Raw genomic sequence first — 25,623 nt, 5'->3', positions numbered from 1 at the left:
CAAATGAAGTGAAATCAAGCCCAAATCTGCTCAAAAGCTTGTCTCTCTAATAGAGAAAGCTGTTTCATTCAGTATTCAGTGCAAATCTTGCCAAACTGATAGATGCTTATGCCATATGAAATACAATGTTCTCTGCAATGCTGTAAGACAGTTTTTAATGTGTTAGAAGTTATATGCACAAAAACTTATGTTAGGACTTCAATGATCAAGATTGTCAGTTTACAGCTTTCTGAGTCCAGTAATGCTGAAATAGTACTTCTGTTCAAATGAAGTGAAATCTAGCCCAAATCTGCTCAAAAGCTTGTCTCTCTATTAGAGAAAGCTGTTTCATTCATTATTCAGTGCAAATCTTGCCAAACTGATAGATGCTTATGCCTTATGAAGTACAATGTTTTCTGCAATGCTGTAAGACAGTTTTTAATGTGTTAGAAGTTATATACAAAAAAAAACTAATGTTAGGACTTCAATGATCAAGATTGTCAGTTTACAGCTTTCTGAGTCCAGAAATGTTGAAATAGTGTTTCTGTTCAAATGAAGTGAAATCAAGCCCAAATCTGCGCAAAAGCTTGTCTCTCTATTAGAGAAAGCTGTTTCATTCAGTATTCAGTGCAAATCTTGCCAAACTGATAGATGCTTATGCCATATGAAATACAATGTTTTCTGCAATGCTGTAAGACAGTTTTTAATGTGTTAGAAGTTATATGCACAAAAACTTATGTTAGGACTTCAATGATCAAGATTGTCAGTTTACAGCTTTCTGAGTCCAGTAATGCTGAAATAGTACTTCTGTTCAAATGAAGTGAAATCTAGCCCAAATCTGCTCAAAAGCTTGTCTCTCTAATAGAGAAAGCTGTTTCATTCAGTATTCAGTGCAAATCTTGCCAAACTGATAGATGCTTATGCCATATGAAATACAATGTTTTCTGCAATGCTGTAAGACAGTTTTTAATGTGTTAGAAGTTATATGCACAAAAACTAATGTTAGGACTTCAATGATCAAGATTGTCAGTTTACAGCTTTCTGAGTCCAGTAATGTTGAAATAGTGTTTCTGTTCAAATGAAGTGAAATCAAGCCCAAATCTGCTCAAAAGCTTGTCTCTCTAATAGAGAAAGCTGTTTCATTCAGTATTCAGTGCAAATCTTGCCAATCTGATAGATGCTTATGCCTTATGAAGTACAATGTTTTCTGCAATGCTGTAAGACAGTTTTTAATGTGTTAGAAGTTATATGCACAAAAACTAATGTTAGGACTTCAATGATCAAGATTGTCAGTTTACAGCTTTCTGAGTCCAGTAATGTTGAAATAGTGTTTCTGTTCAAATGAAGTGAAATCAAGCCCAAATCTGCTCAAAAGCTTGTCTCTCTAATAGAGAAAGCTGTTTCATTCAGTATTCAGTGCAAATCTTGCCAATCTGATAGATGCTTATGCCTTATGAAGTACAATGTTTTCTGCGATGCTGTAAGACAGTTTTTAATGTGTTAGAAGTTATATGCACAAAAACTTATGTTAGGACTTCAATGATCAAGATTGTCAGTTTACAGCTTTCTGAGTCCAGTAATGCTGAAATAGTGTTTCTGTTCAAATGAAGTGAAATCAAGCCCAAATCTGCTCAAAAGCTTGTCTCTCTAATAGAGAAAGCTGTTTCATTCAGTATTCAGTGCAAATCTTGCCAAACTGATAGATGCTTATGCCATATGAAATACAATGTTTTCTGCAATGCTGTAAGACAGTTTTTAATGTGTTAGAAGTTATATGCACAAAAACTTATGTTAGGACTTCAATGATCAAGATTGTCAGTTTACAGCTTTCTGAGTCCAGTAATGCTGAAATAGTACTTCTGTTCAAATGAAGTGAAATCTAGCCCAAATCTGCTCAAAAGCTTGTCTCTCTATTAGAGAAAGCTGTTTCATTCAGTATTCAGTGCAAATCTTGCCAAACTGATAGATGCTTATGCCATATGAAATACAATGTTTTCTGCAATGCTGTAAGACAGTTTTTAATGTGTTAGAAGTTATATGCACAAAAACTTATGTTAGGACTTCAATGATCAAGATTGTCAGTTTACAGCTTTCTGAGTCCAGTAATGCTGAAATAGTACTTCTGTTCAAATGAAGTGAAATCTAGCCCAAATCTGCTCAAAAGCTTGTCTCTCTAATAGAGAAAGCTGTTTCATTCAGTATTCAGTGCAAATCTTGCCAAACTGATAGATGCTTATGCCATATGAAATACAATGTTTTCTGCAATGCTGTAAGACAGTTTTTAATGTGTTAGAAGTTATATGCACAAAAACTAATGTTAGGACTTCAATGATCAAGATTGTCAGTTTACAGCTTTCTGAGTCCAGTAATGCTAAAATAGTGTTTCTGTTCAAATGAAGTGAAATCAAGCCCAAATCTGCTCAAAAGCTTGTCTCTCTAATAGAGAAAGCTGTTTCATTCAGTATTCAGTGCAAATCTTGCCAAACTGATAGATGCTTATGCCATATGAAATACAATGTTTTCTGCAATGCTGTAAGACAGTTTTTAATGTGTTAGAAGTTATATGCACAAAAACTTATGTTAGGACTTCAATGATCAAGATTGTCAGTTTACAGCTTTCTGAGTCCAGTAATGCTGAAATAGTACTTCTGTTCAAATGAAGTGAAATCTAGCCCAAATCTGCTCAAAAGTTTGTCTCTCTAATAGAGAAAGCTGTTTCATTCAGTATTCAGTGCAAATCTTGCCAAACTGATAGATGCTTATGCCATATGAAATACAATGTTTTCTGCAATGCTGTAAGACAGTTTTTAATGTGTTAGAAGTTATATGCACAAAAACTAATGTTAGGACTTCAATGATCAAGATTGTCAGTTTACAGCTTTATGAGTCCAGTAATGTTGAAATAGTGTTTCTGTTCAAATGAAGTGAAATCAAGCCCAAATCTGCTCAAAAGCTTGTCTCTCTAATAGAGAAAGCTGTTTCATTCAGTATTCAGTGCAAATCTTGCCAATCTGATAGATGCTTATGCCTTATGAAGTACAATGTTTTCTGCAATGCTGTAAGACAGTTTTTAATGTGTTAGAAGTTATATGCACAAAAACTTATGTTAGGACTTCAATGATCAAGATTGTCAGTTTACAGCTTTCTGAGTCCAGTAATGCTGAAATAGTACTTCTGTTCAAATGAAGTGAAATCTAGCCCAAATCTGATCAAAAGTTTGTCTCTCTAATAGAGAAAGCTGTTTCATTCAGTATTCAGTGCAAATCTTGCCAAACTGATAGATGCTTATGCCATATGAAATACAATGTTTTCTGCAATGCTGTAAGACAGTTTTTAATGTGTTAGAAGTTATATGCACAAAAACTAATGTTAGGACTTCAATGATCAAGATTGTCAGTTTACAGCTTTATGAGTCCAGTAATGTTGAAATAGTGTTTCTGTTCAAATGAAGTGAAATCAAGCCCAAATCTGCTCAAAAGCTTGTCTCTCTAATAGAGAAAGCTGTTTCATTCAGTATTCAGTGCAAATCTTGCCAATCTGATAGATGCTTATGCCTTATGAAGTACAATGTTTTCTGCAATGCTGTAAGACAGTTTTTAATGTGTTAGAAGTTATATGCACAAAAACTTATGTTAGGACTTCAATGATCAAGATTGTCAGTTTACAGCTTTCTGAGTCCAGTAATGCTGAAATAGTACTTCTGTTCAAATGAAGTGAAATCTAGCCCAAATCTGCTCAAAAGTTTGTCTCTCTAATAGAGAAAGCTGTTTCATTCAGTATTCAGTGCAAATCTTGCCAAACTGATAGATGCTTATGCCATATGAAATACAATGTTTTCTGCAATGCTGTAAGACAGTTTTTAATGTGTTAGAAGTTATATGCACAAAAACTAATGTTAGGACTTCAATGATCAAGATTGTCAGTTTACAGCTTTATGAGTCCAGTAATGTTGAAATAGTGTTTCTGTTCAAATGAAGTGAAATCAAGCCCAAATCTGCTCAAAAGCTTGTCTCTCTAATAGAGAAAGCTGTTTCATTCAGTATTCAGTGCAAATCTTGCCAATCTGATAGATGCTTATGCCTTATGAAGTACAATGTTTTCTGCAATGCTGTAAGACAGTTTTTAATGTGTTAGAAGTTATATGCACAAAAACTTATGTTAGGACTTCAATGATCAAGATTGTCAGTTTACAGCTTTCTGAGTCCAGTAATGCTGAAATAGTGTTTCTGTTCAAATGAAGTGAAATCAAGCCCAAATCTGCTCAAAAGCTAGTCTCTCTAATAGAGAAAGCTGTTTCATTCAGTATTCAGTGCAAATCTTGCCAAACTGATAGATGCTTATGCCATATGAAATACAATGTTCTCTGCAATGCTTGTAAGACAGTTTTTAATGTGTTAGAAGTTGTATGCACAAAAACTTATGTTAGGACTTCAATGATCAAGATTGTCAGTTTACAGCTTTCTGAGTCCAGTAATGCTGAAATAGTACTTCTGTTCAAATGAAGTGAAATCTAGCCCAAATCTGCTCAAAAGCTTGTCTCTCTAATAGAGAAAGCTGTTTCATTCAGTATTCAGTGCAAATCTTGCCAAACTGATAGATGCTTATGCCATATGAAATACAATGTTTTCTGCAATGCTGTAAGACAGTTTTTAATGTGTTAGAAGTTATATGCACAAAAACTAATGTTAGGACTTCAATGATCAAGATTGTCAGTTTACAGCTTTCTGAGTCCAGTAATGTTGAAATAGTGTTTCTGTTCAAATGAAGTGAAATCAAGCCCAAATCTGCTCAAAAGCTTGTCTCTCTAATAGAGAAAGCTGTTTCATTCAGTATTCAGTGCAAATCTTGCCAATCTGATAGATGCTTATGCCTTATGAAGTACAATGTTTTCTGCAATGCTGTAAGACAGTTTTTAATGTGTTAGAAGTTATATGCACAAAAACTTATGTTAGGACTTCAATGATCAAGATTGTCAGTTTACAGCTTTCTGAGTCCAGTAATGCTGAAATAGTGTTTCTGTTCAAATGAAGTGAAATCAAGCCCAAATCTGCTCAAAAGCTTGTCTCTCTAATAGAGAAAGCTGTTTCATTCAGTATTCAGTGCAAATCTTGCCAAACTGATAGATGCTTATGCCATATGAAATACAATGTTTTCTGCAATGCTGTAAGACAGTTTTTAATGTGTTAGAAGTTATATGCACAAAAACTTATGTTAGGACTTCAATGATCAAGATTGTCAGTTTACAGCTTTCTGAGTCCAGTAATGCTGAAATAGTACTTCTGTTCAAATGAAGTGAAATCTAGCCCAAATCTGCTCAAAAGCTTGTCTCTCTATTAGAGAAAGCTGTTTCATTCAGTATTCAGTGCAAATCTTGCCAAACTGATAGATGCTTATGCCATATGAAATACAATGTTTTCTGCAATGCTGTAAGACAGTTTTTAATGTGTTAGAAGTTATATGCACAAAAACTTATGTTAGGACTTCAATGATCAAGATTGTCAGTTTACAGCTTTCTGAGTCCAGTAATGCTGAAATAGTACTTCTGTTCAAATGAAGTGAAATCTAGCCCAAATCTGCTCAAAAGCTTGTCTCTCTATTAGAGAAAGCTGTTTCATTCAGTATTCAGTGCAAATCTTGCCAAACTGATAGATGCTTATGCCATATGAAATACAATGTTTTCTGCAATGCTGTAAGACAGTTTTTAATGTGTTAGAAGTTATATGCACAAAAACTTATGTTAGGACTTCAATGATCAAGATTGTCAGTTTACAGCTTTCTGAGTCCAGTAATGCTGAAATAGTACTTCTGTTCAAATGAAGTGAAATCTAGCCCAAATCTGCTCAAAAGCTTGTCTCTCTAATAGAGAAAGCTGTTTCATTCAGTATTCAGTGCAAATCTTGCCAAACTGATAGATGCTTATGCCATATGAAATACAATGTTTTCTGCAATGCTGTAAGACAGTTTTTAATGTGTTAGAAGTTATATGCACAAAAACTAATGTTAGGACTTCAATGATCAAGATTGTCAGTTTACAGCTTTCTGAGTCCAGTAATGCTGAAATAGTGTTTCTGTTCAAATGAAGTGAAATCAAGCCCAAATCTGCTCAAAAGCTTGTCTCTCTAATAGAGAAAGCTGTTTCATTCAGTATTCAGTGCAAATCTTGCCAAACTGATAGATGCTTATGCCATATGAAATACAATGTTCTCTGCAATGCTGTAAGACAGTTTTTAATGTGTTAGAAGTTATATGCACAAAAACTTATGTTAGGACTTCAATGATCAAGATTGTCAGTTTACAGCTTTCTGAGTCCAGTAATGCTGAAATAGTACTTCTGTTCAAATGAAGTGAAATCTAGCCCAAATCTGCTCAAAAGCTTGTCTCTCTATTAGAGAAAGCTGTTTCATTCATTATTCAGTGCAAATCTTGCCAAACTGATAGATGCTTATGCCTTATGAAGTACAATGTTTTCTGCAATGCTGTAAGACAGTTTTTAATGTGTTAGAAGTTATATACAAAAAAAAACTAATGTTAGGACTTCAATGATCAAGATTGTCAGTTTACAGCTTTCTGAGTCCAGAAATGTTGAAATAGTGTTTCTGTTCAAATGAAGTGAAATCAAGCCCAAATCTGCGCAAAAGCTTGTCTCTCTATTAGAGAAAGCTGTTTCATTCAGTATTCAGTGCAAATCTTGCCAAACTGATAGATGCTTATGCCATATGAAATACAATGTTTTCTGCAATGCTGTAAGACAGTTTTTAATGTGTTAGAAGTTATATGCACAAAAACTTATGTTAGGACTTCAATGATCAAGATTGTCAGTTTACAGCTTTCTGAGTCCAGTAATGCTGAAATAGTACTTCTGTTCAAATGAAGTGAAATCTAGCCCAAATCTGCTCAAAAGCTTGTCTCTCTAATAGAGAAAGCTGTTTCATTCAGTATTCAGTGCAAATCTTGCCAAACTGATAGATGCTTATGCCATATGAAATACAATGTTTTCTGCAATGCTGTAAGACAGTTTTTAATGTGTTAGAAGTTATATGCACAAAAACTAATGTTAGGACTTCAATGATCAAGATTGTCAGTTTACAGCTTTCTGAGTCCAGTAATGTTGAAATAGTGTTTCTGTTCAAATGAAGTGAAATCAAGCCCAAATCTGCTCAAAAGCTTGTCTCTCTAATAGAGAAAGCTGTTTCATTCAGTATTCAGTGCAAATCTTGCCAATCTGATAGATGCTTATGCCTTATGAAGTACAATGTTTTCTGCAATGCTGTAAGACAGTTTTTAATGTGTTAGAAGTTATATGCACAAAAACTAATGTTAGGACTTCAATGATCAAGATTGTCAGTTTACAGCTTTCTGAGTCCAGTAATGTTGAAATAGTGTTTCTGTTCAAATGAAGTGAAATCAAGCCCAAATCTGCTCAAAAGCTTGTCTCTCTAATAGAGAAAGCTGTTTCATTCAGTATTCAGTGCAAATCTTGCCAATCTGATAGATGCTTATGCCTTATGAAGTACAATGTTTTCTGCGATGCTGTAAGACAGTTTTTAATGTGTTAGAAGTTATATGCACAAAAACTTATGTTAGGACTTCAATGATCAAGATTGTCAGTTTACAGCTTTCTGAGTCCAGTAATGCTGAAATAGTGTTTCTGTTCAAATGAAGTGAAATCAAGCCCAAATCTGCTCAAAAGCTTGTCTCTCTAATAGAGAAAGCTGTTTCATTCAGTATTCAGTGCAAATCTTGCCAAACTGATAGATGCTTATGCCATATGAAATACAATGTTTTCTGCAATGCTGTAAGACAGTTTTTAATGTGTTAGAAGTTATATGCACAAAAACTTATGTTAGGACTTCAATGATCAAGATTGTCAGTTTACAGCTTTCTGAGTCCAGTAATGCTGAAATAGTACTTCTGTTCAAATGAAGTGAAATCTAGCCCAAATCTGCTCAAAAGCTTGTCTCTCTATTAGAGAAAGCTGTTTCATTCAGTATTCAGTGCAAATCTTGCCAAACTGATAGATGCTTATGCCATATGAAATACAATGTTTTCTGCAATGCTGTAAGACAGTTTTTAATGTGTTAGAAGTTATATGCACAAAAACTTATGTTAGGACTTCAATGATCAAGATTGTCAGTTTACAGCTTTCTGAGTCCAGTAATGCTGAAATAGTACTTCTGTTCAAATGAAGTGAAATCTAGCCCAAATCTGCTCAAAAGCTTGTCTCTCTAATAGAGAAAGCTGTTTCATTCAGTATTCAGTGCAAATCTTGCCAAACTGATAGATGCTTATGCCATATGAAATACAATGTTTTCTGCAATGCTGTAAGACAGTTTTTAATGTGTTAGAAGTTATATGCACAAAAACTAATGTTAGGACTTCAATGATCAAGATTGTCAGTTTACAGCTTTCTGAGTCCAGTAATGCTAAAATAGTGTTTCTGTTCAAATGAAGTGAAATCAAGCCCAAATCTGCTCAAAAGCTTGTCTCTCTAATAGAGAAAGCTGTTTCATTCAGTATTCAGTGCAAATCTTGCCAAACTGATAGATGCTTATGCCATATGAAGTACAATGTTTTCTGCAATGCTGTAAGACAGTTTTTAATGTGTTAGAAGTTATATACACAAAAACTAATGTTAGGACTTCAATGATCAAGATTGTCAGTTTACAGCTTTCTGAGTCCAGTAATGCTGAAATAGTGCTTCTGTTCAAATGAAGTGAAATCTAGCCCAAATCTGCTCAAAAGCTTGTCTCTCTATTAGAGAAAGCTGTTTCATTCTGTATTCAGTGCAAATCTTGCCAAACTGATAGATGCTTATGCCATATGAAATACAATGTTTTCTGCAATGCTGTAAGACAGTTTTTAATGTGTTAGAAGTTATATGCACAAAAACTTATGTTAGGACTTCAATGATCAAAATTGTCAGTTTACAGCTTTCTGAGTCCAGTAATGCTGAAATAGTGCTTCTGTTCAAATGAAGTGAAATCTAGCCCAAATCTGCTCAAAAGCTTGTCTCTCTATTAGAGAAAGCTGTTTCATTCAGTATTCAGTGCAAATCTTGCCAAACTGATAGATGCTTATGCCTTATGAAGTACAATGTTTTCTGCAATGCTGTAAGACAGTTTTAAATGTGTTAGAAGTTATATACACAAAAACTAATGTTAGGACTTCAATGATCAAGATTGTCAGTTTACAGCTTTCTGAGTCCAGTAATGCTGAAATAGTGTTTCTGTTCAAATGAAGTGAAATCAAGCCCAAATCTGCTCAAAAGCTTGTCTCTCTAATAGAGAAAGCTGTTTCATTCAGTATTCAGTGCAAATCTTGCCAATCTGATAGATGCTTATGCCTTATGAAGTACAATGTTTTCTGCAATGCTGTAAGACAGTTTTTAATGTGTTAGAAGTTATATGCACAAAAGCTTATGTTAGGACTTCAATGATCAAGATTGTCAGTTTACAGCTTTCTGAGTCCAGTAATGCTGAAATAGTGTTTCTGTTCAAATGAAGTGAAATCAAGCCCAAATCTGCTCAAAAGCTTGTCTCTCTAATAGAGAAAGCTGTTTCATTCAGTATTCAGTGCAAATCTTGCCAAACTGATAGATGCTTATGCCATATGAAATACAATGTTCTCTGCAATGCTGTAAGACAGTTTTTAATGTGTTAGAAGTTATATGCACAAAAACTTATATTAGGACTTCAATGATCAAGATTGTCAGTTTACAGCTTTCTGAGTCCAGTAATGCTGAAATAGTACTTCTGTTCAAATTAAGTGAAATCTAGCCCAAATCTGCTCAAAAGCTTGTCTCTCTATTAGAGAAAGCTGTTTCATTCATTATTCAGTGCAAATCTTGCCAAACTGATAGATGCTTATGCCTTATGAAGTACAATGTTTTCTGCAATGCTGTAAGACAGTTTTTAATGTGTTAGAAGTTATATGCACAAAAACTAATGTTAGGACTTCAATGATCAAGATTGTCAGTTTACAGCTTTCTGAGTCCAGTAATGCTAAAATAGTGTTTCTGTTCAAATGAAGTGAAATCAAGCCAAATCTGCTCAAAAGCTTGTCTCTCTAATAGAGAAAGCTGTTTCATTCAGTATTCAGTGCAAATCTTGCCAAACTGATAGATGCTTATGCCATATGAAATACAATGTTCTCTGCAATGCTGTAAGACAGTTTTTAATGTGTTAGAAGTTATATGCACAAAAACTTATGTTAGGACTTCAATGATCAAGATTGTCAGTTTACAGCTTTCTGAGTCCAGTAATGCTGAAATAGTACTTCTGTTCAAATGAAGTGAAATCTAGCCCAAATCTGCTCAAAAGCTTGTCTCTCTATTAGAGAAAGCTGTTTCATTCATTATTCAGTGCAAATCTTGCCAAACTGATAGATGCTTATGCCTTATGAAGTACAATGTTTTCTGCAATGCTGTAAGACAGTTTTTAATGTGTTAGAAGTTATATACACAAAAACTAATGTTAGGACTTCAATGATCAAGATTGTCAGTTTACAGCTTTCTGAGTCCAGAAATGTTGAAATAGTGTTTCTGTTCAAATGAAGTGAAATCAAGCCCAAATCTGCTCAAAAGCTTGTCTCTCTATTAGAGAAAGCTGTTTCATTCAGTATTCAGTGCAAATCTTGCCAAACTGATAGATGCTTATGCCATATGAAATACAATGTTTTCTGCAATGCTGTAAGACAGTTTTTAATGTGTTAGAAGTTATATGCACAAAAACTTATGTTAGGACTTCAATGATCAAGATTGTCAGTTTACAGCTTTCTGAGTCCAGTAATGCTGAAATAGTACTTCTGTTCAAATGAAGTGAAATCTAGCCCAAATCTGCTCAAAAGCTTGTCTCTCTATTAGAGAAAGCTGTTTCATTCAGTATTCAGTGCAAATCTTGCCAAACTGATAGATGCTTATGCCATATGAAATACAATGTTTTCTGCAATGCTGTAAGACAGTTTTTAATGTGTTAGAAGTTATATGCACAAAAACTTATGTTAGGACTTCAATGATCAAGATTGTCAGTTTACAGCTTTCTGAGTCCAGTAATGCTGAAATAGTACTTCTGTTCAAATGAAGTGAAATCTAGCCCAAATCTGCTCAAAAGCTTGTCTCTCTAATAGAGAAAGCTGTTTCATTCAGTATTCAGTGCAAATCTTGCCAAACTGATAGATGCTTATGCCATATGAAATACAATGTTTTCTGCAATGCTGTAAGACAGTTTTTAATGTGTTAGAAGTTATATGCACAAAAACTAATGTTAGGACTTCAATGATCAAGATTGTCAGTTTACAGCTTTCTGAGTCCAGTAATGTTGAAATAGTGTTTCTGTTCAAATGAAATGAAATCAAGCCCAAATCTGCTCAAAAGCTTGTCTCTCTAATAGAGAAAGCTGTTTCATTCAGTATTCAGTGCAAATCTTGCCAAACTGATAGATGCTTATGCCATATGAAATACAATGTTTTCTGCAATGCTGTAAGACAGTTTTTAATGTGTTAGAAGTTATATGCACAAAAACTTATGTTAGGACTTCAATGATCAAGATTGTCAGTTTACAGCTTTCTGAGTCCAGTAATGCTGAAATAGTACTTCTGTTCAAATGAAGTGAAATCTAGCCCAAATCTGCTCAAAAGCTTGTCTCTCTATTAGAGAAAGCTGTTTCATTCAGTATTCAGTGCAAATCTTGCCAAACTGATAGATGCTTATGCCATATGAAATACAATGTTTTCTGCAATGCTGTAAGACAGTTTTTAATGTGTTAGAAGTTATATGCACAAAAACTTATGTTAGGACTTCAATGATCAAGATTGTCAGTTTACAGCTTTCTGAGTCCAGTAATGCTGAAATAGTACTTCTGTTCAAATGAAGTGAAATCTAGCCCAAATCTGCTCAAAAGCTTGTCTCTCTAATAGAGAAAGCTGTTTCATTCAGTATTCAGTGCAAATCTTGCCAAACTGATAGATGCTTATGCCATATGAAATACAATGTTTTCTGCAATGCTGTAAGACAGTTTTTAATGTGTTAGAAGTTATATGCACAAAAACTAATGTTAGGACTTCAATGATCAAGATTGTCAGTTTACAGCTTTCTGAGTCCAGTAATGTTGAAATAGTGTTTCTGTTCAAATGAAGTGAAATCAAGCCCAAATCTGCTCAAAAGCTTGTCTCTCTAATAGAGAAAGCTGTTTCATTCAGTATTCAGTGCAAATCTTGCCAATCTGATAGATGCTTATGCCTTATGAAGTACAATGTTTTCTGCAATGCTGTAAGACAGTTTTTAATGTGTTAGAAGTTATATGCACAAAAACTTATGTTAGGACTTCAATGATCAAGATTGTCAGTTTACAGATTTCTGAGTCCAGTAATGCTGAAATAGTGTTTCTGTTCAAATGAAGTGAAATCAAGCCCAAATCTGCTCAAAAGCTTGTCTCTCTAATAGAGAAAGCTGTTTCATTCAGTATTCAGTGCAAATCTTGCCAAACTGATAGATGCTTATGCCATATGAAATACAATGTTCTCTGCAATGCTGTAAGACAGTTTTTAATGTGTTAGAAGTTATATGCACAAAAACTTATGTTAGGACTTCAATGATCAAGATTGTCAGTTTACAGCTTTCTGAGTCCAGTAATGCTGAAATAGTACTTCTGTTCAAATGAAGTGAAATCTAGCCCACATCTGCTCAAAAGCTTGTCTCTCTATTAGAGAAAGCTGTTTCATTCATTATTCAGTGCAAATCTTGCCAAACTGATAGATGCTTATGCCTTATGAAGTACAATGTTTTCTGCAATGCTGTAAGACAGTTTTTAATGTGTTAGAAGTTATATACACAAAAACTAATGTTAGGACTTCAATGATCAAGATTGTCAGTTTACAGCTTTCTGAGTCCAGAAATGTTGAAATAGTGTTTCTGTTCAAATGAAGTGAAATCAAGCCCAAATCTGCTCAAAAGCTTGTCTCTCTATTAGAGAAAGCTGTTTCATTCAGTATTCAGTGCAAATCTTGCCAAACTGATAGATGCTTATGCCATATGAAATACAATGTTTTCTGCAATGCTGTAAGACAGTTTTTAATGTGTTAGAAGTTATATGCACAAAAACTTATGTTAGGACTTCAATGATCAAGATTGTCAGTTTACAGCTTTCTGAGTCCAGTAATGCTGAAATAGTACTTCTGTTCAAATGAAGTGAAATCTAGCCCAAATCTGCTCAAAAGCTTGTCTCTCTATTAGAGAAAGCTGTTTCATTCATTATTCAGTGCAAATCTTGCCAAACTGATAGATGCTTATGCCTTATGAAGTACAATGTTTTCTGCAATGCTGTAAGACAGTTTTTAATGTGTTAGAAGTTATATGCACAAAAACTAATGTTAGGACTTCAATGATCAAGATTGTCAGTTTACAGCTTTCTGAGTCCAGTAATGTTGAAATAAGTGTTTCTGTTCAAATGAAGTGAAATCAAGCCCAAATCTGCTCAAAAGCTTGTCTCTCTAATAGAGAAAGCTGTTTCATTCAGTATTCAGTGCAAATCTTGCCAATCTGATAGATGCTTATGCCTTATGAAGTACAATGTTTTCTGCAATGCTGTAAGACAGTTTTTAATGTGTTAGAAGTTATATGCACAAAAACTTATGTTAGGACTTCAATGATCAAGATTGTCAGTTTACAGCTTTCTGAGTCCAGTAATGCTGAAATAGTGTTTCTGTTCAAATGAAGTGAAATCAAGCCCAAATCTGCTCAAAAGCTTGTCTCTCTATTAGAGAAAGCTGTTTCATTCAGTATTCAGTGCAAATCTTGCCAAACTGATAGATGCTTATGCCTTATGAAGTACAATGTTTTCTGCAATGCTGTAAGACAGTTTTTAATGTGTTAGAAGTTATATACACAAAAACTAATGTTAGGACTTCAATGATCAAGATTGTCAGTTTACAGCTTTCTGAGTCCAGTAATGCTGAAATAGTGCTTCTGTTCAAATGAAGTGAAATCTAGCCCAAATCTGCTCAAAAGCTTGTCTCTCTATTAGAGAAAGCTGTTTCATTCTGTATTCAGTGCAAATCTTGCCAAACTGATAGATGCTTATGCCATATGAAATACAATGTTTTCTGCAATGCTGTAAGACAGTTTTTAATGTGTTAGAAGTTATATGCACAAAAACTTATGTTAGGACTTCAATGATCAAAATTGTCAGTTTACAGCTTTCTGAGTCCAGTAATGCTGAAATAGTGCTTCTGTTCAAATGAAGTCAAATCTAGCCCAAATCTGCTCAAAAGCTTGTCTCTCTATTAGAGAAAGCTGTTTCATTCAGTATTCAGTGCAAATCTTGCCAAACTGATAGATGCTTATGCCTTATGAAGTACAATGTTTTCTGCAATGCTGTAAGACAGTTTTTAATGTGTTAGAAGTTATATACACAAAAACTAATGTTAGGACTTCAATGATCAAGATTGTCAGTTTACAGCTTTCTGAGTTCAGTAATGCTGAAATAGTGTTTCTGTTCAAATGAAGTGAAATCAAGCCCAAATCTGCTCAAAAGCTTGTCTCTCTAATAGAGAAAGCTGTTTCATTTCAGTATTCAGTGCAAATCTTGCCAAACTGATAGATGCTTATGCCATATGAAATACAATGTTTTCTGCAATGCTGTAAGACAGTTTTTAATGTGTTAGAAGTTATATGCACAAAAACTTATGTTAGGACTTCAATGATCAAGATTGTCAGTTTACAGCTTTCTGAGTCCAGAAAAGTTGAAATAGTGTTTCTGTTCAAATGAAGTGAAATCAAGCCCAAATCTGCTCAAAAGCTTGTCTCTCTATTAGAGAAAGCTGTTTCATTCAGTATTCAGTGCAAATCTTGCCAAACTGATAGATGCTTATGCCATATGAAATACAATGTTTTCTGCAATGCTGTAAGACAGTTTTTAATGTGTTAGAAGTTATATGCACAAAAACTTATGTTAGGACTTCAATGATCAAGATTGTCAGTTTACAGCTTTCTGAGTCCAGTAATGCTGAAATAGTACTTCTGTTCAAATGAAGTGAAATCTAGCCCAAATCTGCTCAAAAGCTTGTCTCTCTATTAGAGAAAGCTGTTTCATTCAGTATTCAGTGCAAATCTTGCCAAACTGATAGATGCTTATGCCATATGAAATACAATGTTTTCTGCAATGCTGTAAGACAGTTTTTAATGTGTTAGAAGTTATATGCACAAAAACTAATGTTAGGACTTCAATGATCAAGATTGTCAGTTTACAGCTTTCTGAGTCCAGTAATGTTGAAATAGTGTTTCTGTTCAAATGAAGTGAAATCAAGCCCAAATCTGCTCAAAAGCTTGTCTCTCTAATAGAGAAAGCTGTTTCATTCAGTATTCAGTGCAAATCTTGCCAATCTGATAGATGCTTATGCCTTATGAAGTACAATGTTTTCTGCAATGCTGTAAGACAGTTTTTAATGTGTTAGAAGTTATATGCACAAAAACTTATGTTAGGACTTCAATGATCAAGATTGTCAGTTTACAGCTTTCTGAGTCCAGAAATGTTGAAATAGTGTTTCTGTTCAAATGAAGTGAAATCAAGCCCAAATCTGCTCAAAAGCTTGTCTCTCTATTAGAGAAAGCTGTTTCATTCAGTATTCAGTGCAAATCTTGCCAAACTGATAGATGCTTATGCCATATGAAATACAATGTTTTCTGCAATGCTGTAAGACAGTTTTTAATGTGTTAGAAGTTATATGCACAAAAACTAATGTTAGGACTTCAATGATCAAGATTGTCAGTTTACAGCTTTCTGAGTCCAGTAATGTTGAAATAAGTGTTTCTGTTCAAATGAAGTGAAATCAAGCCCAAATCTGCTCAAAAGCTTGTCTCTCTAATAGAGAAAGCTGTTTCATTCAGTATTCAGTGCAAATCTTGCCAATCTGATAGATGCTTATGCCTTATGAAGTACAATGTTTTCTGCAATGCTGTAAGACAGTTTTTAATGTGTTAGAAGTTATATGCACAAAAACTTATGTTAGGACTTCAATGATCAAGATTGTCAGTTTACAGCTTTCTGAGTCCAGTAATGCTGAAATAGTGTTTCTGTTCAAATGAAGTGAAATCAAGCCCAAATCTGCTCAAAAGCTTGTCTCTCTATTAGAGAAAGCTGTTTCATTCAGTATTCAGTGCAAATCTTGCCAAACTGATAGATGCTTATGCCTTATGAAGTACAATGTTTTCTGCAATGCTGTAAGACAGTTTTTAATGTGTTAGAAGTTATATACACAAAAACTAATGTTAGGACTTCAATGATCAAGATTGTCAGTTTACAGCTTTCTGAGTCCAGTAATGCTGAAATAGTGCTTCTGTTCAAATGAAGTGAAATCTAGCCCAAATCTGCTCAAAAGCTTGTCTCTCTATTAGAGAAAGCTGTTTCATTCTGTATTCAGTGCAAATCTTGCCAAACTGATAGATGCTTATGCCATATGAAATACAATGTTTTCTGCAATGCTGTAAGACAGTTTTTAATGTGTTAGAAGTTATATGCACAAAAACTTATGTTAGGACTTCAATGATCAAAATTGTCAGTTTACAGCTTTCTGAGTCCAGTAATGCTGAAATAGTGCTTCTGTTCAAATGAAGTGAAATCTAGCCCAAATCTGCTCAAAAGCTTGTCTCTCTATTAGAGAAAGCTGTTTCATTCAGTATTCAGTGCAAATCTTGCCAAACTGATAGATGCTTATGCCTTATGAAGTACAATGTTTTCTGCAATGCTGTAAGACAGTTTTAAATGTGTTAGAAGTTATATACACAAAAACTAATGTTAGGACTTCAATGATCAAGATTGTCAGTTTACAGCTTTCTGAGTCCAGTAATGCTGAAATAGTGTTTCTGTTCAAATGAAGTGAAATCAAGCCCAAATCTGCTCAAAAGCTTGTCTCTCTAATAGAGAAAGCTGTTTCATTCAGTATTCAGTGCAAATCTTGCCAAACTGATAGATGCTTATGCCTTATGAAGTACAATGTTTTCTGCAATGCTGTAAGACAGTTTTTAATGTGTTAGAAGTTATATGCACAAAAACTTATGTTAGGACTTCAATGATATAAATTGTCAGTTTACAGCTTTCTGAGTCCAGTAATGCTGAAATAGTGCTTCTGTTCAAATGAAGTGAAATCTAGCCCAAATCTGCTCAAAAGCTTGTCTCTCTATTAGAGAAAGCTGTTTCATTCAGTATTCAGTGCAAATCTTGCCAAACTGATAGATGCTTATGCCTTATGAAGTACAATGTTTTCTGCAATGCTGTAAGACAGTTTTAAATGTGTTAGAAGTTATATACACAAAAACTAATGTTAGGACTTCAATGATCAAGATTGTCAGTTTACAGCTTTCTGAGTCCAGTAATGCTGAAATAGTGTTTCTGTTCAAATGAAGTGAAATCAAGCCCAAATCAGCTCAAAAGCTTGTCTCTCTAATAGAGAAAGCTGTTTCATTCAGTATTCAGTGCAAATCTTGCCAATCTGATAGATGCTTATGCCTTATGAAGTACAATGTTTTCTGCAATGCTGTAAGACAGTTTTTAATGTGTTAGAAGTTATATGCACAAAAGCTTATGTTAGGACTTCAATGATCAAGATTGTCAGTTTACAGCTTTCTGAGTCCAGTAATGCTGAAATAGTGTTTCTGTTCAAATGAAGTGAAATCAAGCCCAAATCTGCTCAAAAGCTTGTCTCTCTAATAGAGAAAGCTGTTTCATTCAGTATTCAGTGCAAATCTTGCCAAACTGATAGATGCTTATGCCATATGAAATACAATGTTCTCTGCAATGCTGTAAGACAGTTTTTAATGTGTTAGAAGTTATATGCACAAAAACTTATATTAGGACTTCAATGATCAAGATTGTCAGTTTACAGCTTTCTGAGTCCAGTAATGCTGAAATAGTACTTCTGTTCAAATTAAGTGAAATCTAGCCCAAATCTGCTCAAAAGCTTGTCTCTCTATTAGAGAAAGCTGTTTCATTCATTATTCAGTGCAAATCTTGCCAAACTGATAGATGCTTATGCCTTACGAAGTACAATGTTTTCTGCAATGCTGTAAGACAGTTTTTAATGTGTTAGAAGTTATATACACAAAAACTAATGTTAGGACTTCAATGATCAAGATTGTCAGTTTACAGCTTTCTGAGTCCAGAAATGTTGAAATAGTGTTTCTGTTCAAATGAAGTGAAATCAAGCCCAAATCTGCTCAAAAGCTTGTCTCTCTATTAGAGAAAGTTGTTTCATTCATCAGTATTCAGTGCAAATCTTGCCAAACTGATAGATGCTTATGCCATATGAAATACAATGTTTTCTGCAATGCTGTAAGACAGTTTTTAATGTGTTAGAAGTTATATGCACAAAAACTTATGTTAGGACTTCAATGATCAAGATTGTCAGTTTACAGCTTTCTGAGTCCAGAAAAGTTGAAATAGTGTTTCTGTTCAAATGAAGTGAAATCAAGCCCAAATCTGCTCAAAAGCTTGTCTCTCTATTAGAGAAAGCTGTTTCATTCAGTATTCAGTGCAAATCTTGCCAAACTGATAGATGCTTATGCCATATGAAATACAATGTTTTCTGCAATGCTGTAAGACAGTTTTTAATGTGTTAGAAGTTATATGCACAAAAACTTATGTTAGGACTTCAATGATCAAGATTGTCAGTTTACAGCTTTCTGAGTCCAGTAATGCTGAAATAGTACTTCTGTTCAAATGAAGTGAAATCTAGCCCAAATCTGCTCAAAAGCTTGTCTCTCTATTAGAGAAAGCTGTTTCATTCAGTATTCAGTGCAAATCTTGCCAAACTGATAGATGCTTATGCCATATGAAATACAATGTTTTCTGCAATGCTGTAAGACAGTTTTTAATGTGTTAGAAGTTATATGCACAAAAACTAATGTTAGGACTTCAATGATCAAGATTGTCAGTTTACAGCTTTCTGAGTCCAGTAATGTTGAAATAGTGTTTCTGTTCAAATGAAGTGAAATCAAGCCCAAATCTGCTCAAAAGCTTGTCTCTCTAATAGAGAAAGCTGTTTCATTCAGTATTCAGTGCAAATCTTGCCAATCTGATAGATGCTTATGCCTTATGAAGTACAATGTTTTCTGCAATGCTGTAAGACAGTTTTTAATGTGTTAGAAGTTATATGCACAAAAACTTATGTTAGGACTTCAATGATCAAGATTGTCAGTTTACAGCTTTCTGAGTCCAGAAATGTTGAAATAGTGTTTCTGTTCAAATGAAGTGAAATCAGCCCAAATCTGCTCAAAAGCTTGTCTCTCTATTAGAGAAAGCTGTTTCATTCAGTATTCAGTGCAAATCTTGCCAAACTGATAGATGCTTATGCCATATGAAATACAATGTTTTCTGCAATGCTGTAAGACAGTTTTTAATGTGTTAGAAGTTATATGCACAAAAACTAATGTTAGGACTTCAATGATCAAGATTGTCAGTTTACAGCTTTCTGAGTCCAGTAATGTTGAAATAAGTGTTTCTGTTCAAATGAAGTGAAATCAAGCCCAAATCTGCTCAAAAGCTTGTCTCTCTAATAGAGAAAGCTGTTTCATTCAGTATTCAGTGCAAATCTTGCCAATCTGATAGATGCTTATGCCTTATGAAGTACAATGTTTTCTGCAATGCTGTAAGACAGTTTTTAATGTGTTAGAAGTTATATGCACAAAAACTTATGTTAGGACTTCAATGATCAAGATTGTCAGTTTACAGCTTTCTGAGTCCAGTAATGCTGAAATAGTGTTTCTGTTCAAATGAAGTGAAATCAAGCCCAAATCTGCTCAAAAGCTTGTCTCTCTATTAGAGAAAGCTGTTTCATTCAGTATTCAGTGCAAATCTTGCCAAACTGATAGATGCTTATGCCTTATGAAGTACAATGTTTTCTGCAATGCTGTAAGACAGTTTTTAATGTGTTAGAAGTTATATACACAAAAACTAATGTTAGGACTTCAATGATCAAGATTGTCAGTTTACAGCTTTCTGAGTCCAGTAATGCTGAAATAGTGCTTCTGTTCAAATGAAGTGAAATCTAGCCCAAATCTGCTCAAAAGCTTGTCTCTCTATTAGAGAAAGCTGTTTCATTCTGTATTCAGTGCAAATCTTGCCAAACTGATAGATGCTTATGCCATATGAAATACAATGTTTTCTGCAATGCTGTAAGACAGTTTTTAATGTGTTAGAAGTTATATGCACAAAAACTTATGTTAGGACTTCAATGATCAAAATTGTCAGTTTACAGCTTTCTGAGTCCAGTAATGCTGAAATAGTGCTTCTGTTCAAATGAAGTGAAATCTAGCCCAAATCTGCTCAAAAGCTTGTCTCTCTATTAGAGAAAGCTGTTTCATTCAGTATTCAGTGCAAATCTTGCCAAACTGATAGATGCTTATGCCTTATGAAGTACAATGTTTTCTGCAATGCTGTAAGACAGTTTTAAATGTGTTAGAAGTTATATACACAAAAACTAATGTTAGGACTTCAATGATCAAGATTGTCAGTTTACAGCTTTCTGAGTCCAGTAATGCTGAAATAGTGTTTCTGTTCAAATGAAGTGAAATCAAGCCCAAATCTGCTCAAAAGCTTGTCTCTCTAATAGAGAAAGCTGTTTCATTCAGTATTCAGTGCAAATCTTGCCAAACTGATAGATGCTTATGCCTTATGAAGTACAATGTTTTCTGCAATGCTGTAAGACAGTTTTTAATGTGTTAGAAGTTATATGCACAAAAACTTATGTTAGGACTTCAATGATCAAAATTGTCAGTTTACAGCTTTCTGAGTCCAGTAATGCTGAAATAGTGCTTCTGTTCAAATGAAGTGAAATCTAGCCCAAATCTGCTCAAAAGCTTGTCTCTCTATTAGAGAAAGCTGTTTCATTCAGTATTCAGTGCAAATCTTGCCAAACTGATAGATGCTTATGCCTTATGAAGTACAATGTTTTCTGCAATGCTGTAAGACAGTTTTAAATGTGTTAGAAGTTATATACACAAAAACTAATGTTAGGACTTCAATGATCAAGATTGTCAGTTTACAGCTTTCTGAGTCCAGTAATGCTGAAATAGTGTTTCTGTTCAAATGAAGTGAAATCAAGCCCAAATCAGCTCAAAAGCTTGTCTCTCTAATAGAGAAAGCTGTTTCATTCAGTATTCAGTGCAAATCTTGCCAATCTGATAGATGCTTATGCCTTATGAAGTACAATGTTTTCTGCAATGCTGTAAGACAGTTTTTAATGTGTTAGAAGTTATATGCACAAAAGCTTATGTTAGGACTTCAATGATCAAGATTGTCAGTTTACAGCTTTCTGAGTCCAGTAATGCTGAAATAGTGTTTCTGTTCAAATGAAGTGAAATCAAGCCCAAATCTGCTCAAAAGCTTGTCTCTCTAATAGAGAAAGCTGTTTCATTCAGTATTCAGTGCAAATCTTGCCAAACTGATAGATGCTTATGCCATATGAAATACAATGTTCTCTGCAATGCTGTAAGACAGTTTTTAATGTGTTAGAAGTTATATGCACAAAAACTTATATTAGGACTTCAATGATCAAGATTGTCAGTTTACAGCTTTCTGAGTCCAGTAATGCTGAAATAGTACTTCTGTTCAAATTAAGTGAAATCTAGCCCAAATCTGCTCAAAAGCTTGTCTCTCTATTAGAGAAAGCTGTTTCATTCATTATTCAGTGCAAATCTTGCCAAACTGATAGATGCTTATGCCTTATGAAGTACAATGTTTTCTGCAATGCTGTAAGACAGTTTTTAATGTGTTAGAAGTTATATACACAAAAACTAATGTTAGGACTTCAATGATCAAGATTGTCAGTTTACAGCTTTCTGAGTCCAGAAATGTTGATATAGTGTTTCTGTTCAAATGAAGTGAAATCAAGCCCAAATCTGCTCAAAAGCTTGTCTCTCTATTAGAGAAAGTTGTTTCATTCATCAGTATTCAGTGCAAATCTTGCCAAACTGATAGATGCTTATGCCATATGAAATACAATGTTTTCTGCAATGCTGTAAGACAGTTTTTAATGTGTTAGAAGTTATATGCACAAAAACTAATGTTAGGACTTCAATGATCAAGATTGTCAGTTTACAGCTTTCTGAGTCCAGTAATGCTGAAATAGTACTTCTGTTCAAATGAAGTGAAATCTAGCCCAAATCTGCTCAAAAGCTTGTCTCTCTATTAGAGAAAGCTGTTTCATTCAGTATTCAGTGCAAATCTTGCCAAACTGATAGATGCTTATGCCATATGAAATACAATGTTTTCTGCAATGCTGTGTAAGACAGTTTTTAATGTGTTAGAAGTTATATGCACAAAAACTAATGTTAGGACTTCAATGATCAAGATTGTCAGTTTACAGCTTTCTGAGTCCAGTAATGTTGAAATAGTGTTTCTGTTCAAATGAAGTGAAATCAAGCCCAAATCTGCTCAAAAGCTTGTCTCTCTAATAGAGAAAGCTGTTTCATTCAGTATTCAGTGCAAATCTTGCCAATCTGATAGATGCTTATGCCTTATGAAGTACAATGTTTTCTGCAATGCTGTAAGACAGTTTTTAATGTGTTAGAAGTTATATGCACAAAAACTTATGTTAGGACTTCAATGATCAAGATTGTCAGTTTACAGCTTTCTGAGTCCAGAAATGTTGAAATAGTGTTTCTGTTCAAATGAAGTGAAATCAAGCCCAAATCTGCTCAAAAGCTTGTCTCTCTATTAGAGAAAGCTGTTTCATTCAGTATTCAGTGCAAATCTTGCCAAACTGATAGATGCTTATGCCATATGAAATACAATGTTTTCTGCAATGCTGTAAGACAGTTTTTAATGTGTTAGAAGTTATATGCACAAAAACTAATGTTAGGACTTCAATGATCAAGATTGTCAGTTTACAGCTTTCTGAGTCCAGTAATGTTGAAATAAGTGTTTCTGTTCAAATGAAGTGAAATCAAGCCCAAATCTGCTCAAAAGCTTGTCTCTCTAATAGAGAAAGCTGTTTCATTCAGTATTCAGTGCAAATCTTGCCAATCTGATAGATGCTTATGCCTTATGAAGTACAATGTTTTCTGCAATGCTGTAAGACAGTTTTTAATGTGTTAGAAGTTATATGCACAAAAACTTATGTTAGGACTTCAATGATCAAGATTGTCAGTTTACAGCTTTCTGAGTCCAGTAATGCTGAAATAGTGTTTCTGTTCAAATGAAGTGAAATCAAGCCCAAATCTGCTCAAAAGCTTGTCTCTCTATTAGAGAAAGCTGTTTCATTCAGTATTCAGTGCAAATCTTGCCAAACTGATAGATGCTTATGCCTTATGAAGTACAATGTTTTCTGCAATGCTGTAAGACAGTTTTTAATGTGTTAGAAGTTATATACACAAAAACTAATGTTAGGACTTCAATGATCAAGATTGTCAGTTTACAGCTTTCTGAGTCCAGTAATGCTGAAATAGTGCTTCTGTTCAAATGAAGTGAAATCTAGCCCAAATCTGCTCAAAAGCTTGTCTCTCTATTAGAGAAAGCTGTTTCATTCTGTATTCAGTGCAAATCTTGCCAAACTGATAGATGCTTATGCCATATGAAATACAATGTTTTCTGCAATGCTGTAAGACAGTTTTTAATGTGTTAGAAGTTATATGCACAAAAACTTATGTTAGGACTTCAATGATCAAAATTGTCAGTTTACAGCTTTCTGAGTCCAGTAATGCTGAAATAGTGCTTCTGTTCAAATGAAGTGAAATCTAGCCCAAATCTGCTCAAAAGCTTGTCTCTCTATTAGAGAAAGCTGTTTCATTCAGTATTCAGTGCAAATCTTGCCAAACTGATAGATGCTTATGCCTTATGAAGTACAATGTTTTCTGCAATGCTGTAAGACAGTTTTAAATGTGTTAGAAGTTATATACACAAAAACTAATGTTAGGACTTCAATGATCAAGATTGTCAGTTTACAGCTTTCTGAGTCCAGTAATGCTGAAATAGTGTTTCTGTTCAAATGAAGTGAAATCAAGCCCAAATCTGCTCAAAAGCTTGTCTCTCTAATAGAGAAAGCTGTTTCATTCAGTATTCAGTGCAAATCTTGCCAATCTGATAGATGCTTATGCCTTATGAAGTACAATGTTTTCTGCAATGCTGTAAGACAGTTTTTAATGTGTTAGAAGTTATATGCACAAAAGCTTATGTTAGGACTTCAATGATCAAGATTGTCAGTTTACAGCTTTCTGAGTCCAGTAATGCTGAAATAGTGTTTCTGTTCAAATGAAGTGAAATCAAGCCCAAATCTGCTCAAAAGCTTGTCTCTCTAATAGAGAAAGCTGTTTCATTCAGTATTCAGTGCAAATCTTGCCAAACTGATAGATGCTTATGCCATATGAAATACAATGTTCTCTGCAATGCTGTAAGACAGTTTTTAATGTGTTAGAAGTTATATGCACAAAAACTTATATTAGGACTTCAATGATCAAGATTGTCAGTTTACAGCTTTCTGAGTCCAGTAATGCTGAAATAGTACTTCTGTTCAAATTAAGTGAAATCTAGCCCAAATCTGCTCAAAAGCTTGTCTCTCTATTAGAGAAAGCTGTTTCATTCATTATTCAGTGCAAATCTTGCCAAACTGATAGATGCTTATGCCTTATGAAGTACAATGTTTTCTGCAATGCTGTAAGACAGTTTTTAATGTGTTAGAAGTTATATACACAAAAACTAATGTTAGGACTTCAATGATCAAGATTGTCAGTTTACAGCTTTCTGAGTCCAGAAATGTTGAAATAGTGTTTCTGTTCAAATGAAGTGAAATCAAGCCCAAATCTGCTCAAAAGCTTGTCTCTCTATTAGAGAAAGTTGTTTCATTCATCAGTATTCAGTGCAAATCTTGCCAAACTGATAGATGCTTATGCCATATGAAATACAATGTTTTCTGCAATGCTGTAAGACAGTTTTTAATGTGTTAGAAGTTATATGCACAAAAACTTATGTTAGGACTTCAATGATCAAGATTGTCAGTTTACAGCTTTCTGAGTCCAGTAATGCTGAAATAGTACTTCTGTTCAAATGAAGTGAAATCTAGCCCAAATCTGCTCAAAAGCTTGTCTCTCTATTAGAGAAAGCTGTTTCATTCAGTATTCAGTGCAAATCTTGCCAAACTGATAGATGCTTATGCCATATGAAATACAATGTTTTCTGCAATGCTGTAAGACAGTTTTTAATGTGTTAGAAGTTATATGCACAAAAACTTATGTTAGGACTTCAATGATCAAGATTGTCAGTTTACAGCTTTCTGAGTCCAGTAATGCTGAAATAGTACTTCTGTTCAAATGAAGTGAAATCTAGCCCAAATCTGCTCAAAAGCTTGTCTCTCTAATAGAGAAAGCTGTTTCATTCAGTATTCAGTGCAAATCTTGCCAAACTGATAGATGCTTATGCCATATGAAATACAATGTTTTCTGCAATGCTGTAAGACAGTTTTTAATGTGTTAGAAGTTATATGCACAAAAACTAATGTTAGGACTTCAATGATCAAGATTGTCAGTTTACAGCTTTCTGAGTCCAGTAATGTTGAAATAGTGTTTCTGTTCAAATGAAGTGAAATCAAGCCCAAATCTGCTCAAAAGCTTGTCTCTCTAATAGAGAAAGCTGTTTCATTCAGTATTCAGTGCAAATCTTGCCA

This window comes from Carassius gibelio, chromosome A20 (genome assembly GCF_023724105.1).
Source record: "Carassius gibelio isolate Cgi1373 ecotype wild population from Czech Republic chromosome A20, carGib1.2-hapl.c, whole genome shotgun sequence".
Lineage (NCBI taxonomy): Eukaryota > Metazoa > Chordata > Actinopteri > Cypriniformes > Cyprinidae > Carassius > Carassius gibelio.
Note: the sequence above shows the minus strand (reverse complement) of the source record.